Raw genomic sequence first — 15,839 nt, forward strand, 5'->3', positions numbered from 1 at the left:
TTATATGATTATGAAATGATTATATTAAGTTTTCCCTCTCGGTGTAATTTGACAAATGTTAATTAATGTAAATGTGCAATGATAATTTATATATAATTCATACAGAAATGGGACTAAGGTCCCTCTTTAACATACTTCTTAAAACATTACATTTATAAACAGTATCAATATAGTTGTATAGTATGTAATCAGCTTTTAAATTATCTAGAAATAATGACAAAATTTTATTATAGACTTTATTTAGTTGAGAAGGAGGGGGAGAGAGAGCACAATCAGGGGGAGAGGCAAAGGGAGAGGGAGAAGCAGACTCCCCGCCAAGCAGGGAGCCTGACAAGGGGCTCGATCCCAGGACCCCAAGATTATGACCTGAGCCAAAAGCAGCCGCTTAACCAACTGAGCCACCCAGGCGCCCCAAGACAACAAAACTTCAAAATAGCATGTGCTTGCAGACATGAACACAGGAGACAAAAAAATACTGCTGTATTTTTGTAAAGAGAAAACAATTTTGATCTAAGTACCAGAAAAGCACGTGTAGATTTAGGGGCACCACCTCCCCATAATGCCCTTATGAGGTTTTGGATTTCTAAGTATGGTTGCACAAATTATCAACAGGACTTTTTACCACAGAGGATTCAAAAGCTTTTGAAATGAAAGCCAGTACATATAAAGAAACAGAAAATTAAAGTATTACAGGGCGCCTGGGTGGCTCAGTTGGTCAAGCGACTGCCTTTGGCTCAGGTCATGATCCTGGAGTCCCGGGATCGAGTCCCACATCGGGCTCCCTGCTGAGCAGGGAGTCTGCTTCTCCCTCTGACCGTCTTCCCTCTCGTGCTCTCTATCTCTCATTCTCTCTCAAATAAATAAAATCTTTAAAAAAAAAAAAAAGAAAATTAAAGTATTACAAAACTCCAACTTTCAGAGTATTAGTTACTCAAAAGGAATAGTTCTCCAGGTAACTGAAATCTAATCTCCTTGAGACTCAAAGAATATTTAATAATTTTGATTACTAAAATCTTCCTTCTTAGAGTGTTTTGGATGTACTTTACCTTCTTGATACTGAAGGTTAGCAGAATATGCCACCACAAAATAAGACTAGAACCTCAGGACATGCCACCCTAATATATGCCTTGGTTACTGATTACTTTGAGCTGTAAGAACTTGAGAAACAGCAAATGCAGGGAGAAGCTTTATCTGCCTAAAGACAGATCCTCTAAAAGGAACTGCACTGTCACAAATCCCTTCCACAGCTGCATCAACCAGAGCACTGACTCCTATCACAGGGGAGGAGACTAGAAGCCAACACCACACCCTGACAAACTTTGTCACAAGTTATCATACTTCACATCTATTCTGTAAGGACCCACTTACCTTTCCTAAAAACCCTTTACTCTCCCCTAAAATGCCTCCATGCCCTTTCCCCTATTAAGATGGTAACTAAGTCTAAACCACTTCAGGAGTTAACTTCTTTTTCCCTGGGTATCTCTTACATATACATGAGGCATACATGTGAATAAACTTGTTTTTCTCTTGTTAATCCATCTTTTCTTACAGGGGCCTCAACTGAGAACTGCCATGGATATAGGGAAAATTATTTTTCCTAGCCTATAATACATTAATATGGGTATCACAGGGCCAAACTATGCTGGACATTTTCATAGATTTTCTCATTTAATCCATAAAACAGCTCCCTGAGACAGGTCTTATCATTTCCATTTGGCAAATGAGAAAATAGAGCCTTGGACACGTTTCTTGTCAGAGGAAGTGGCATTACTGGGATTTACCCATAAGCATGTTTTATTCCACATACAAGCTCTTTTCAAAATAAGTTGTTCACCCAATTAAAAAAAACTATCCCCATGGTTTTTACCTGACATGCATATACACAGAGCTTTTTTTTTATCTGACAGGCATAAATACAGCTTCAATGGCAAAGGTAGGCACACTATATACTAAGAGCCAAAATCTTGAAAAATGTGGAAAATAGAGGTTATGTTATATTCTACTATTTCCTTACATTTCTTAGTGTAAACAAAAGGTAAAATATATTTGTAATATAAATTAAACTGCAAGTGTCTTTAAGACAATGGGCTCATGTCCTTCTGAATACCTCACCCCAAGAGAATTGGGATCCATCTATTAACTGACTTAAAGAACAAAATAAAAAATAAAGAATAATGCGTATCTAGGTAGACCAGGATGAAGAGATCGGAGGGGAAAACACATTCAGAGATAAAAGCAAAAAGAGATGGAAAAAAAAAATCAAAGGAGTAGCAAAATGAACTGTATTTCTTGAAAAGAAGGCTTCAGGAGTGCTTAAAAGAAAAAAAAAAAAAAGGAGAGGGAGGCTCCTACTAGAGGAAATGAACACCCCGGAGATGTAGGCAACAGAGATACTAGAGAGGAAATACAATACAGAGAGGAGAGCGAAGTCTAAACACTTGTTGAAATCTCTTTCGCCGGCATTTGTGTTCTGCAATGTCATATTGTGACCTGCAGTTTCCTCTTCCCACAGGAGTAAGGCAGGAAAAAGTCCTCAACAATAGTAACAGTGATGTCTCTTACCAACCCTGCCACCATCCTCATCACCTTCCTTCTAATCACATCATTAGAAGATTTAGGAGACTATTTTTTTTTAATCTTATTTCCATCTTCTTGATGTGACCTCAGAAGGACAAACAGCCAGCCTCTGATCTTCACCCAGACCTTCATCCCCACTGCAAATGAAGCAGAAGTGAGAGAGACCAGCAACTCTTATTTAGATCAGCTGGAGAAGGGAGTCTCTCACCCTGGAAACTTGAATTGTAAAGGGAGACAGGAGGATGGCAACCCAGTGGCCACAGACTCAAAAAACAAAAACGGAAATGGTGGAAATTAGCAAACGGGGAGGAATAATGCTATAAATATAAAGGAAGAAGGTGTGTGTGCTTGGCTAAGGGTAACTTCAACTTATACGTTGAGCAAAAGGGTTGTTACTATGCAGCAGAGATGTGCAATTACTCTTAAGCACAATCTTAAGACTTAAGTAGAAGAGTATTCTGAGTAGCATGAAAATACTCCAGGGAGTAAGAATGACCTTTATGGTCTCAGAAGAGAAGAGGAAAGAATATATATAGATGCCAACAGGTACACTTAGAAGTTAAGTATAAACAACATGTGTTCTTAAAAAATAACAACAGCTGTACTATGGAATTTCTCAGAATTCTGTTTGAGGCTATCTGGGAAAATAAAGTAAGGAGAGCATGGTCAGAGTATGGACTGCAAGTAATGTGAAGTAGGTCTATTAATTTTGAACATTTATTGTATGAGTAATGCCTGAGATCCACCACAATCCCTCACAGGGGCCTTGATACAGTCAAATCATGGTGCAAGCTTTCTTGACAATGTATCCACCATCAGTCACATCTATTAACAGTAATAATCTTGAGGTGGATATTTTCTAACCTTGAAAACTGATAGAAACAAGGGAAGAATAGTTGGTGCTCTTTCCTCTTTTGACTAGTTTTGAAAATAAATAGCTTTTCATGTTGAATGCTTAATTATTTGACCCATGTGGATGGTTTAGGGAAATCTGAAATAAACCTGCTCCTTATCATTAATTCCTCTGGTTTATACAGATCAAGATCACTTACCGGGCAAGCAACACTTACCAAAACAAATAGCAAAAAGCAGTGTTCCTCCTACTAGAGAACATATAAAGGGCAAAGAATTGAGAGAATTTTAATACATAGCTAAAGAGAGAGCATAATACGGATTTCTTGCAACCTACTCAGTTATCCATAATAGGGTATAATTGAAAAATTAAAATACAGATAAACAAAACCCTCTAATTCCGATTGTTACCTTCTAACTTAGCAATCAAAGACTTTTCTTCAGTTGCTAAGAAGTGGTGAGAATGAGTCAACCTTTACTATCATTCACTGCTAACCTCTAAAATCTTAAAGAACATATAAAGACAGGTAATAGAAATGAGAGGTTCTGTTAAAACACATCTATAATTCGGATAACCACTCTTTGAATGAACAGTGAGTTTACTTCATATGTCCAATTGGAAATGAGTATCGGTATTGTCTATTTTTTCCTCCAGGGCAAGCAAACATTTCTTAAAAAATATATGTATCTAATAATAGTGATCTCTCTGCACAATCAAAAAATAAAGATGCCTTTTGAAATTTATGTTCAAATGCTCTACCATATTATTTTTGGATAACTCATGTTAGTAAAAAGTTTCTTAGTTCTACCACAGATGAACACTAGAATTTATATAATACTAGTGAAGAGCTGTGAGGAAAGACTGAGAAGTGATCCCAGGCTGTTAAAGATTTAGATGTGCATGACACATGCACACGGCAGTAAATAGAGCAGTGGAATGAAATTAAAAGTAATTCCTCTGAATTACCAGAACACTCTGGTAAGGTATTTAAATTTCACAATAATCACTTAATCTGCAGATTAAATGATAAAGCCACATTCAATTAAAGTCTTATTTAGAATCAAAAAATCTCAAGAGATTGAAAAATATATAATGAAAAACCAAAAGCACTTTCAGAAATGTGTATTTACTTCTTCAAGAAATATTTATTAAGAACCCATAATATTTTGGCACTGTTACAGGTACAAGAGATTTATCAACAAAGAAAAATAATTACTCTAGTGGAATGAAACATAATTTTTTAAAGAACCAAATGAGTAGATTACATAGCATATTAAAAGGTGATAAACAGTAAGGAGAAAAATAAAGCTAAGAGACTGAGATGGGTTAGAACTATAATTTTAAGCAGGATAGGTAGGGAAGGTCAATAGTGTTATTTAAGGGAAAAGCTAAAGGTGAGGAAATCAATCACGCCGATATCAGAGACAAGGGTGCCAGGTGGAAAGAAGAGTGAAAGCAAATGCAAATGCCCTGTAGCAAAAGCACGATATAGTCTAGAAACAGCAAGAAGACAATGTTCCTAAACCAAAGTGAATGGGGATAAAGGAACAGGAGATTCGGTCAGAAAGGTAATGGTAGGGGCAGATAGTTTATGGCACTGTGGATCACAGTAAGATTTAGGTCACGGCCAGGCAAAACGACCTGGAGCAAGCAGCTGTGGTAGTGGCGCCCAGATTCAGTGGCTTCCAGAGCAAAACAGAGGGAGTAGCAACTTACTTTATTTTTGCAGTAGTTTTGAGAGCCCTTCCCGGAAGCTCAACCTGTCCCTCTAGCCCTCCCAACAATCACCCAGGTTACAAAACCTTTTAAAAGAAAAACGTAGCTACACCACATTCTTTATCTGTGACTAAGTATCCTGTCAAACCCAACCCTGATAAAGAAGGAGAGCCTAGGGACTGTAGCTCCGAAGTCTTCAGGGGGAAAAGCCCCCCCCCCCCCGGGCCGATTAGGGAGCATCGTCTAGGCCTAGAGTGACTAACAAAAAGCAAAGGTCATGGGAGTTAGGTAGTGTATTCTTTCTATGGATGCCATAAAAAAATACCATAAATTTAGTGGCTCAAAACAACACAAATTTATTATCTTAAAATTCTGGAGCTAAGTCCCAAATGGATCTCACTAGGCAAAACTCAAGGGGGTCAACGGGCCTCTAGGGGAGAATCTGTTTCCTTGCCTTTTCCACTTTCCAGAACCCTCATTCCCTGGCTCATCCCCCTTTCATCTTCACAGCCAGCAACCCCGGTCAAATCTTTCTCAGATGGCATCATTCTGACATTGACACTCCTTCCCTCTTCCACATTTAAGGATCCTTGTGTTTACACTGGGTACAGCTGGACAATCCAGGACAATCTTTAAAGTCAGCTGATACCAACCTTAATTTCATCTGCCACCTTAATTCCCCTTTATCATACCTACCATAGGCAAGAGAATCAAAAGACTGGCTGGGTAATAGGGTACTCAGGCTGGAACCATTGTTTAGCAGTAAGATACCAACCTAGTGGAACTAGTTGACAAAGTACTAGCCAAGGTAACTGTAACAAACACGGGCCAGGAAAGGGTTTTTACTTTGTGGATTTATATATATAAATATTTATACAAAAAGTTATTTTAAAAACTCACTACATGATACAAACCTTAGATCACATACTTAATCACTTTTAATAACTTTAGAAGTAAAACACTATTTACCAAATGCAACAGACAAAATAATCCTTAATTGTATGAAATTAGGGCTATTCTGAAAATCTGGGAGGCTTTTTCAGTTTTTGAAGCAATAAAGCCAAACTCATTAATGCATTACAAACATAATGAATACCTTGGAAAGAGCCGCCCTGCGCTGGACGGGCCGCCGCTGCTGTCAGAGCCGCTGCCTGCGCCACCTCGCGCTGCCCTCAGCAGCCGGCCGCTGGGCGCCGCCTGGGCAGCCCGGAGCGAACGCCGGGGAGGGAGCCGAGCGCCTTTGTGAGCGCGCCGAGACGCCCCATCTGAGGATACTGACCTTAAGGACTCGTATCTCATCCCAAGAAACATCATGGCTGAGCCAGACTACATAGAAGATGACAATCCTGAATTAGGCCTCAGAAACTAGTCAATCCTGTCAAATCTTCCCACAACCATCAGGATCTTCAAAGAGAACTTCTCATGAATCAAAAAAGGGGTCTTGCCCCTCAGAACAAGCCAGAATTGCAAAAAGTGTTGGAAAAGAGAAAACGAGATCAAGTAATAAAGCAGAAAGAAGAAGAAGCACAAAAGAAATCTGATTTGGAAACAAAACTATTAAAACGGCAGCAGAAGCTGGAGCAGCTTGAACTTGAGAAACAGAAATTGCAAGAAGAACAAGAAAATGCCCCAGAGTTTGTGAAGGTTAAAGGCAATCTCAGAACAGGCCAAGAAGTGGCCCAAGTGCAGGAGTTGTAGGCCTTGGCGACAGAGACCGCATGCCCAGCCCACCACGTGGGGAAGCTGAGGGCAGGCCACTCCTCAACCAACGCTTAATCTCAGGGCCAAAGCCCCTGGAGAGAACCCCAGCCAGCAGAGAACTGTTACTTTAAAAAGGATTTGGTTTTGGTTTTCCTACAATATGGGTGGATAAATGATCTGTGACAGCTGCAATTCCTATTTGCCAAAGGAAGGACGTTGAACAGCACTTAAGTTGGGATAAATGAACCTGTGTTCAAAGACTTAAAAAAAAAAAAAAAAACCCACAACAGCAAAAAAAGAAAGACGACACCGGAATAAATTCTAGAGAGTTGCACTACTTGGCTTTTCTTCCAGTCCAAGTTTAATGGGGCACAGAACCTTTTTTCTTCTAAAATCTAAAGAAAATGTTTTGTTTCTTCCTTTAGTTATCTATTAGATAATTTAGATCACACAGGACAATGTTTGACCTCTTACATCCAGTTTTTATAAAATCCTTTTTGAGAATCTAGAATTTTCTTGTTTCATTTTACTTTCACCTGTTATACTGACACCCAAGAGCGTTAATGTTGAACATAGCTGTTACCTCTTTTGATATTAAGATTCAGAAATAGGGTGAGGTTTAAAAATATGGAAAAAAATACATGTAAAAGATAAACACATAAATGTTCATCTTGATCTTATTTTAATTCCTTTTGGTTCTCTGATATTAGAATGTGCTATGGTGACATTCCAGTTCGGAGAAGGCACATCATACAAATCCACCTATTGCTTTGATAACTGTTAGAATTTTGTTTGGTTTTTGAATTTCTTGCTGAGCTAATCCTTTTATATGAAACAGTCTCCCAGTCCTTTGGAGAAGAAAAACTAGTCCATATTACCCAACTTCAGTGTCAAAAGTAGAGGGTGCAAATCTTTGAGAGCAGTCTGGGGAATGTTCCCAAACTCTTCCAAAGAACAAGAAGGAGTTTTTTGGGTATTTTAATGTGAAACAAACGTAGGTTGGTCTCCAGGAGGCCTAGCTGGAAGGTTGGTAGTATTTGTACATTCTGATTATCATTAGAATCCAAGTTTCGAAAATTTCAGATGAAGGATCACATACATACTGCTTCGCTTTTTTTTCTTGTGAAGAAAGACTGTTCCCCCGCTCTGTTGGAGGTGATGACTACTGTACAGCATCTCAGGAAGCACCAAGGTGAAGGGAGCGACTGCCCAGCTTCCACACACTAGCCAGCTTGCTCCCCAAAGTGAAGTCCCAGTCGAGCAGCAAAATCCTGATGCAAAATGCATTTGATTACTGCTGGTACGGGCAGGGGTATATTCTCCTTGGGGTGATCTGGAAGAATTTATGTGGATTCAGTATGTTCTCCATCAAGATGATTCAACCAGTCATTTCTACAGTGAAGAGTCTTCTTAAACTTCCTGTAAAGGCTCATAGAAAACTGAATCCCAAGCTTTTAATTCTAATAAGCATAGTAGAAATTAGCTTTCTATGGGAATGCTTTATGTTTTCATAGTTGACAGGCTCATATTCAATCCTCATGTGAACAAGATAAAGGTAAACACGATGACAATATACTGCTAGTCAGAGGACATGTCGGTTACACCTAAAATGGGTGATTTCTCATAAGTATTAATGAATAAAATATGAGATGCTTATAAAATGCTGCTCTATAATAGTTTGCTTTTGAAGGATGGAGTGGTAACTGTTTTTTTCCCATCCTTCTAGCTTTTGAGAGAAGTATGTTAAATGATCATCTTGGAAGTACCTTTCTGATCACACATTGATTGGAGTGCTTTTTTTGTGTATATGGGCTGATGATGAAATTTGCAAAATGAAGATTCATGACTGGCTCATAGCTTCTCACCTAACTGGATGTTGGATCTTAAGTCCTGTGCCCTTGAAGCAATTCTGCCACTTGATAAAATTCTCAAGGGCCCTAACAGGCCCGTGTTAGCAGGACTGATTCTGTTCCTAGAACTTACCTAGAATTCATTCTTCACTGGGAAGAAAAATAACAGAAGCATTTCCCTCCCAATCGCACTCACCAGTCTGCACAATGACGTGTAGTTAGTAGTACAAAGTCTGGCCAAAAGACTTGTAAATAGTGTGAAGTGATGTCTTATGACCAAACGGTGGAATGTACAGGTAGAGAAGCTCTCTAAAGTTGTCAGATCAGCTCGGCTCACAAGCCTGAGTTTCAAAGGGCGCCCGTCTCCCCTCCACACATTAATACTGTACAGTCCAAACTCCTAGGACTCAACGAACGTCCAAGCAGTTTTGTGCTTTGAGCCACTTTTTGACAAGAATGGCTCCATTTTTCCACTCTGTGGTTTTCTTAAATTAGTTCAGTGTTTTATAGTCTCCTGGTAGTAAAGTAGTGTTGCTTTCTAAGCTACAACAAACGGTTGACTTTATTCTTCTACTCTGAAAAATCCTGACTTGTTTGAGTGTATATAGTGTATATATAAAGGGAGCCTTAATGGATTTGTTTTCATTATTTAATATTTTTTGTATTTGCTCTTGTATAATTGTTTTTAATGGAAAGTATTACAGAATTGAGGGTGGAATTCTTAGAACCAAAGTTATTCTTAATAAAAATCACCACACGCCTGGACCATGAAAAAAAAAAAACATAATGAATACTTTAACATACCATAGACATGCAAAGTCCATAAACCTAAGAGGATTTTATAAAAGGAAAATAATCTGTGTTACCTTCTAAAAACCAGGTGCCAATTCCTACCTTCTAGGTTAACAGAAACGGTTGATTTGATTTCCTCTGTATGGTTGCTGGAGATCAAAATTATTAGGTGGAGGTAAGCAAAATGGGTAAAGGTAGTCTAAAGGTACATACTTGCAGTTATAAAATAAATAAGCCCTGGATATGTAATGTACAGCATGTGGATACAGTAATACCATTTTTTATATTTGAAAGTTGCTAAAACAGATTACAAGTTATCACAAGAAAAAACAATGTGTCATTATGTGTGGCAAGGGATGTTTAAAAAAATTATTAGTATTATGAATTAAGGTAGAAGTAAGGAGGACAAGCATGCAGTAAAATATCGCAAAAGATTTAGAAACTCTGGCCTTTGAAAATATGTTCTTTTTAAAATCTCCCTAAACTAACAAGATTTAGGCTGTCAGAGATTTTGTCAAGTAAACAATGTAGGATTTTTTTCTTTTGGAGGAAATTTAATCTCAAACACTTTTAAAAAATCAACTGTAGATGTATATCAAGATTAGAAATGGGATCATACTGCTAAAAAGGTGTATACTTTTAAAAACTGTTTGACCACAAATTCCAGAAACCAAACTATAGAATAGGTTTAAATTAACAACTTCCAACACCTTTACCTAAAGAACACTGGATCAAAACAAATTGGCTTAAAATTAGCCAAGAACTGGCATTATACAGATTCATAAGTAACTTTGAGGAACTAATTCACATTAAAAAGGACCCTGATTTATAAACCAGAATGCCAATTTACAGTATTAATTAATGAACAAAACTAAGACACAAGAGTCTCTATCCCTTTTTGTCAATAACCATTCAATAAGTATCTCCATACAAAAAAACATAGCTAAAATATTTTTACCCAGTAATTAATGAAGATCAGTGACTAAGGAATAAAACAGAATAAATGATATCAACATCTAGGGAATTGAGGGAGATTTATACATCTTGTAATTTCTTGCAAATGTTAACAGGATACTTAATAGTTTATTGTATTCAACTATATTAAACTGTTATCTCTAAGATACTGCATAATTTACTTCTTTTAAACATTTAACTGCAAATGAAGCTTTGAAAATCCCTTAAGAATATAGGATTAAGCTGAGTATATCTTAAATCTCTCATTTTCCTTCCTTTTCAAATCCTAATTAATCACCTTACCTCCATTTCTCTAATTTCAAGGCGGGGGGGGGGGGGGGGGGGGGGGTGGGAATGACAACAGGGGACAATGACTTTTGAGAAAAACTTCTTCCTAGAGAGCTGAGATGACAAAATGAATTCAAAGCTAGATATCATGTAAACTAGGCAGCTACAATATATAGCTAGGAATTTTGAATCAGACATCAGAAATCTACGAATACATCCATTTCTAGGCCTTATTGGACATTTTATCTAGTTTAAGTTACTGTTTTTATAAACCTGAAACATACAATATTAACTTGTGACTTTGGAAAAGGTGAGTAACATTGCTAGGCCCCAACTTTCTCTTCTACAATATCTACTTTTACAGGGTTAGAGACACTGCATGCTCTGGAAGGCCTGGTAAATATCAGGCGTCTAGTAAGTGGCTATTACTCAGCTGAAATTTCTTTATTTTCTGTACTGGTCAGGAAAAGGTGAGAGGAAGGGTTCGCTAAAAAGTTCTCTAGCACGGGTGGTCTTCAACAGTGAGAAGGCCAGAGTCCAGGGTAAAAGGAAGTGAGAAGGCAAGGGTCAAGGCTGACTGACTGCTCTCTTGCTTTCTTCCTTCAAAGGCATCCGGAGCTTCAGTCCCTGCCATAGCTTCCATCCCCGCTCCTCTGCCATAGCAACACACTGCTTCCTCCCCAGAGCCCCTTTCTGAAACATTATTCTATTACTAGGTAATCTACTGTACTTGCTATGCTGAGAGGTACTCTTCAAATCAGAATGTAACATCAATTTAGAATAACAAGGTTATTCAAAATTCAGTAATATTTTATGGTCTTATATATTACCAGTGCATATTTCTTTCAGCCAGAAAGAATGGACTATAGTGAATTTTCCACTTTTTCTTTTCTTCTTGATTAAAATGGTAAGTTCCCCTTAATAAAAAATTAAGGTGTTTTTTTAAGTAATACTCCTTATTTATGCTAGAATATTCGGATCCTGCTGGACAGAAATTGACCAAAACTAAAAACTACCTTCCTAGCTAAAATTAACATTCTTCTTTGATCACAATAAATTCTGGATTTACTTGGCATAAATCCAAGGTAGACAAAATGTTAATACTGAGCAACATAAGAAAAAGTAGAATTAAACAGCATCCCTAAATTCCTTTCCTTTATTGGATATGTAATTATTTGTAATTTCTAAAGTAATAATAGGTGCACACTGTAGAAATTTCAGGAAATTTAGAAAAAAAAATGAAGCGACTAATCATCCTAGAACCACTATTATCATTTTTTGATATTATCTAAAAGTGTCTTTTCAAAAGCATTTTTAAAAATGAGGTTGTAATTGGAATATATACAACATAAAATGCTGTAATATGTATGCTTTAATATGTTAACCATTTACCCTGAATATTGTATATATTGTCTTTGAAGCCACAATGTTTTATAAACAAATTCCATAACAGTTATTATATTTTACTTTTGTGTTCATTAGTTTTATTGTCTGTCTCTCCCGTTGAATCACAAGTTACCTCAGGTTAGGGGCTCTGATTTTCTTATTCATCACTGCATACTCACTGCTTAGTACAGTGCCAGGCATGAAGTAGGTGTTTGATACATATTTTTGAATGAGTAAATCAATGTATTTAGCCATTCTCGTACTGTGAAATAATTCTTTGCCCTTAAGGCAACAGCTTATGCAGTGTAGTAATCTTTTATATTGATCAAAATTTTCTAAGGAAAACATAATAAATCCAGTGAAGAGAGGGATAATCCTAAGTAGAAATAAAAACAAATAAGGATACACTTCACACCCATTAGGATGGCTACTATGAAACAAAACACAAAACAAAAAACCAGAAAACAGCAGGTATTAGCAGGATATAGAAAAACTGCAACCTTTGTGCATTGCTAGTGGGAAGTAAAATGGTGCAGCTGCTGTGAAAAAATGGTATGGCTATTTCTCAAAAGTTACACACAGAATTACAATACGATCCAGCAATCCCACTGATGGGTATATACCCAAAAGAAGGGAAAGCAGGTAATCCAACAGATATATGTGTACACCATGTTCATAGCAGCAGTATTTACAATACCCAAAAGGTGGAAGCAATCCAAGTGTCCATTGATGAATGGATAAACAAAATGCAGTATATACATACAGTGGAGTATTATTTAGCCTTAAAAAGCAATGAAATTCTGATACATAAGTATGAACCTTGAAGACAGTATGTTAAGTGAAGTTAAGCATAAAAAGGCAAATACTGCATGATTCCATTTAAATGAGATACCTGAAATAGTCAAATTCACAGAGATAAAAACTAGAACAGTGGTTACCAGGGACTGGAGGGAGGGGGAAATAGAGTTTCAGTTTGGGACGATGAAAACGTTCTGGCAATAGCAGTGGTAACGGTTGCACACAATGTGAATGTACTTAATGTCACTTAAGTATACACTTAAAAATGGTTAAAATGGTAAACTTTTATGTTATAAATATATTTCATCACAACAAAAAATAAAATACAGAAACTAATAAAGATAAAAATTCATGGTAAAACAAACCAACCAGCCAAGCCAGGAAATCAATGTTTTTCAAGTAAAAGATTTCAACTTTTAGGTAACACGGTCAAAAGGAATGAAGATATACTTCAATACCCATTTTACCATCATCGACATACTATATTCTCAATCATAAATAATTCCATCTCTATTATTATGCATGTATAATTGTTCAGTTAGGAGTGTAATTATGATGAATCACATATTCTCAATGTTCAGATCTTCTGCAATATGCCAAATTATACAACCAGAGATTTATTAAACATTCAACTATAATATCATCTGATGATTTAGATGCTATTATTTAAATATTAAGTCTGACCCCTTGGCTATATGAATACAGGGTAAAAGAAAAAGAACATTTCTCGGGGCACCTGGGTGGCTCAATTGGTTAATAAGCGTCTGCCTTCAGCTCAGGTCATGATCCCGGGGTCCTGGGATTGAGCCCCGCATCAAGCTCCCTGCTCACTAGGGAGCCTGTCTGCCTGTTTCTCCCTCTCCCTCTGCTGCTCCCCCTGCTTGTGCTTTTTCTCGCTGTCAAATAAACAAAATCTTTAAAAAAAAAAAAAACACTTCTCAAGGAATTTAAAATTGATATTCTACACCTTAAAAACAGGATAGAAAACTGCCTTTTAATATTACATATTCCTACCTTTTAGAGTAAAACTTCTCTAGGACAGAGACATTTGAATTTGTGCCACCTTTTGACATTGCCCAATATTATTTATTGACTAAAACAGGCAAGGTACATTAATAGTTGATAAATTCTTAAAATTCTCTAAAAATTTAAAAATACTTAAGAGTTCTCCTACATTTTTATTAAATTTTATATGTGTATGAACAACACACAAAACAATGCTCTGAACTTTTCTTTTTACTTTTAAATTTCCGTGATGCCCATCTCTATATTTCCACGTCTCAAAAGCAGAAACAACAGTGTTGCCTTCAGCTATTATATTCGTTCCCTCAAGTACTTAGCCTTAAAAACATTACCAAATAGCCAAAAGAACAGAGAAACAAAACTCAAACAAATTGGTGACACTGTCTTCCTTTCTTTTGTGCTTCAGATTAAAAAGCCTTTCCTATTTGAAAGGTTAAGTTTAAGTGGCATCCTCATTTAAATACAAAACTTTTAGTATTTTATTAGATGGTCTTTCACATGTTCAAATGACCAAAGGATCCTAATTCTGTCTCAGTAAATATCACAATAGCTGCATTATCTCAGGACATGACATTACAAATATGTAATGTGTCTTAAAGCTGCCAAGCCGATATGATGCAAAATACATCAAATTAATCAAAGACATGTTTGTTAGCCTTACAATACACTGAGACACTGCACATAACTCAGTGTGTATATTAAGAACCAAAATCACAGAAGTTGAGGGTAATGCAAATAGAAATAGTCATTTACCAATAAAGGCCTCTCTCCCAAATAAAAGATTGTGACTTACTGAGATACACACAATGGAGTGAGAAGATTCTCTCCAGTATTTCTACATTGTCTGATGACAAAAAATGCATAAAGAAAAATTCTAGATTTTTAGTTGGGGGTTAATATCCATTACAAAGATAATTATTAGTCTGGTCAGAGTTGAACTACTATTCTTCCCATATATAAGGTAATGTAAAACAAAATATTCAGTTAGTCTTCAAAAATCACTTATACCAACCAGATTATAATGCCATGGTTTTCAAAAGAACAAGTGGAAAAATGAGGGGCTATGCAGAGCAAGAGGTGCTGGGACATGTTACTTTCTTTTAAAAATATGGATATACAATTTTATTAAAAAAAGATCAATTTTGCACTTGTCTCATGGACTGGAAATAATACTCAAAAGTAAACCCTTTCATAACATACAATTTGGATATGTTTCATTGAATTAGTCAAAAGTAATATTATATTAGGCTTATATTTTTCTTCTTTAAATATGTCTAGCTTTATCTTGCCTGTTTTTAATTGAGAAGAATCCATTCTAATTATATCTAACCAAAGCCAATAGTTTTATTAAGCTTTAGTCTAACTTACATCCCATTAGGAAGCATTCAGCATTGTCCCAATGAAAGCTTTCTAAAAGAACAGTTCATCCTTCCTACTCATGGGAATAAGCAGCCAGATAGATCACTTCAATGGCAAAGATAAAAGATGAGATAGCAAGTTACTTTGCCATGGCAACAACTTTTAAAATTCTCAACAGATCACTTTCTCCTATTTAAATATAAATGCAATCTAAAGCAGCTGCTACAGTGACTGACAAGTTCTCAATCAAAATCTATTACCATGAGAGTTTCCAACTTAGGATGTGTAACAGTATCCGCTACTGAACAGATACAGAAGCTTAAAATGTATCATTCCAAACTATGTTTCAGCTATAGATACCTAAATTGCAGCATTTGAGATTAATCTTAATCATGTGTTTAATGAAAGTGTACTTTGGTTTTATTCTAGAGAATGAGGACAAATAAACATCCCAAATACACATTTGCTGTGGTTTCTTTTAAGTTTGGGGTTGTAAAGCTGGATCTCATGAGAGCTATTTAAATCTTCCAAAGTATTTGTCA

General features: G+C 36.5%; 1 protein-coding gene and 1 pseudogene across 4 annotated transcripts in view; one reads left to right on the forward strand and one right to left on the reverse strand.

Moving 5' to 3' along the window:
• HS2ST1 (heparan sulfate 2-O-sulfotransferase 1) overlaps positions 1-15,839 on the reverse strand; it is a 171,514-nt gene that overhangs the window by 109,607 nt on the left and 46,068 nt on the right. The window lies entirely within an intron of this gene.
• Positions 6,334-6,859, forward strand: LOC112824266 (protein FAM107B pseudogene; annotated as a pseudogene).

This window comes from Callorhinus ursinus, unplaced genomic scaffold (assembly GCF_003265705.2).
Source record: "Callorhinus ursinus isolate GAN/ISIS: 27379988/994484 unplaced genomic scaffold, GSC_fseal_2.0 scaffold9, whole genome shotgun sequence".
Classification (NCBI taxonomy): Eukaryota; Metazoa; Chordata; class Mammalia; order Carnivora; family Otariidae; genus Callorhinus; species Callorhinus ursinus.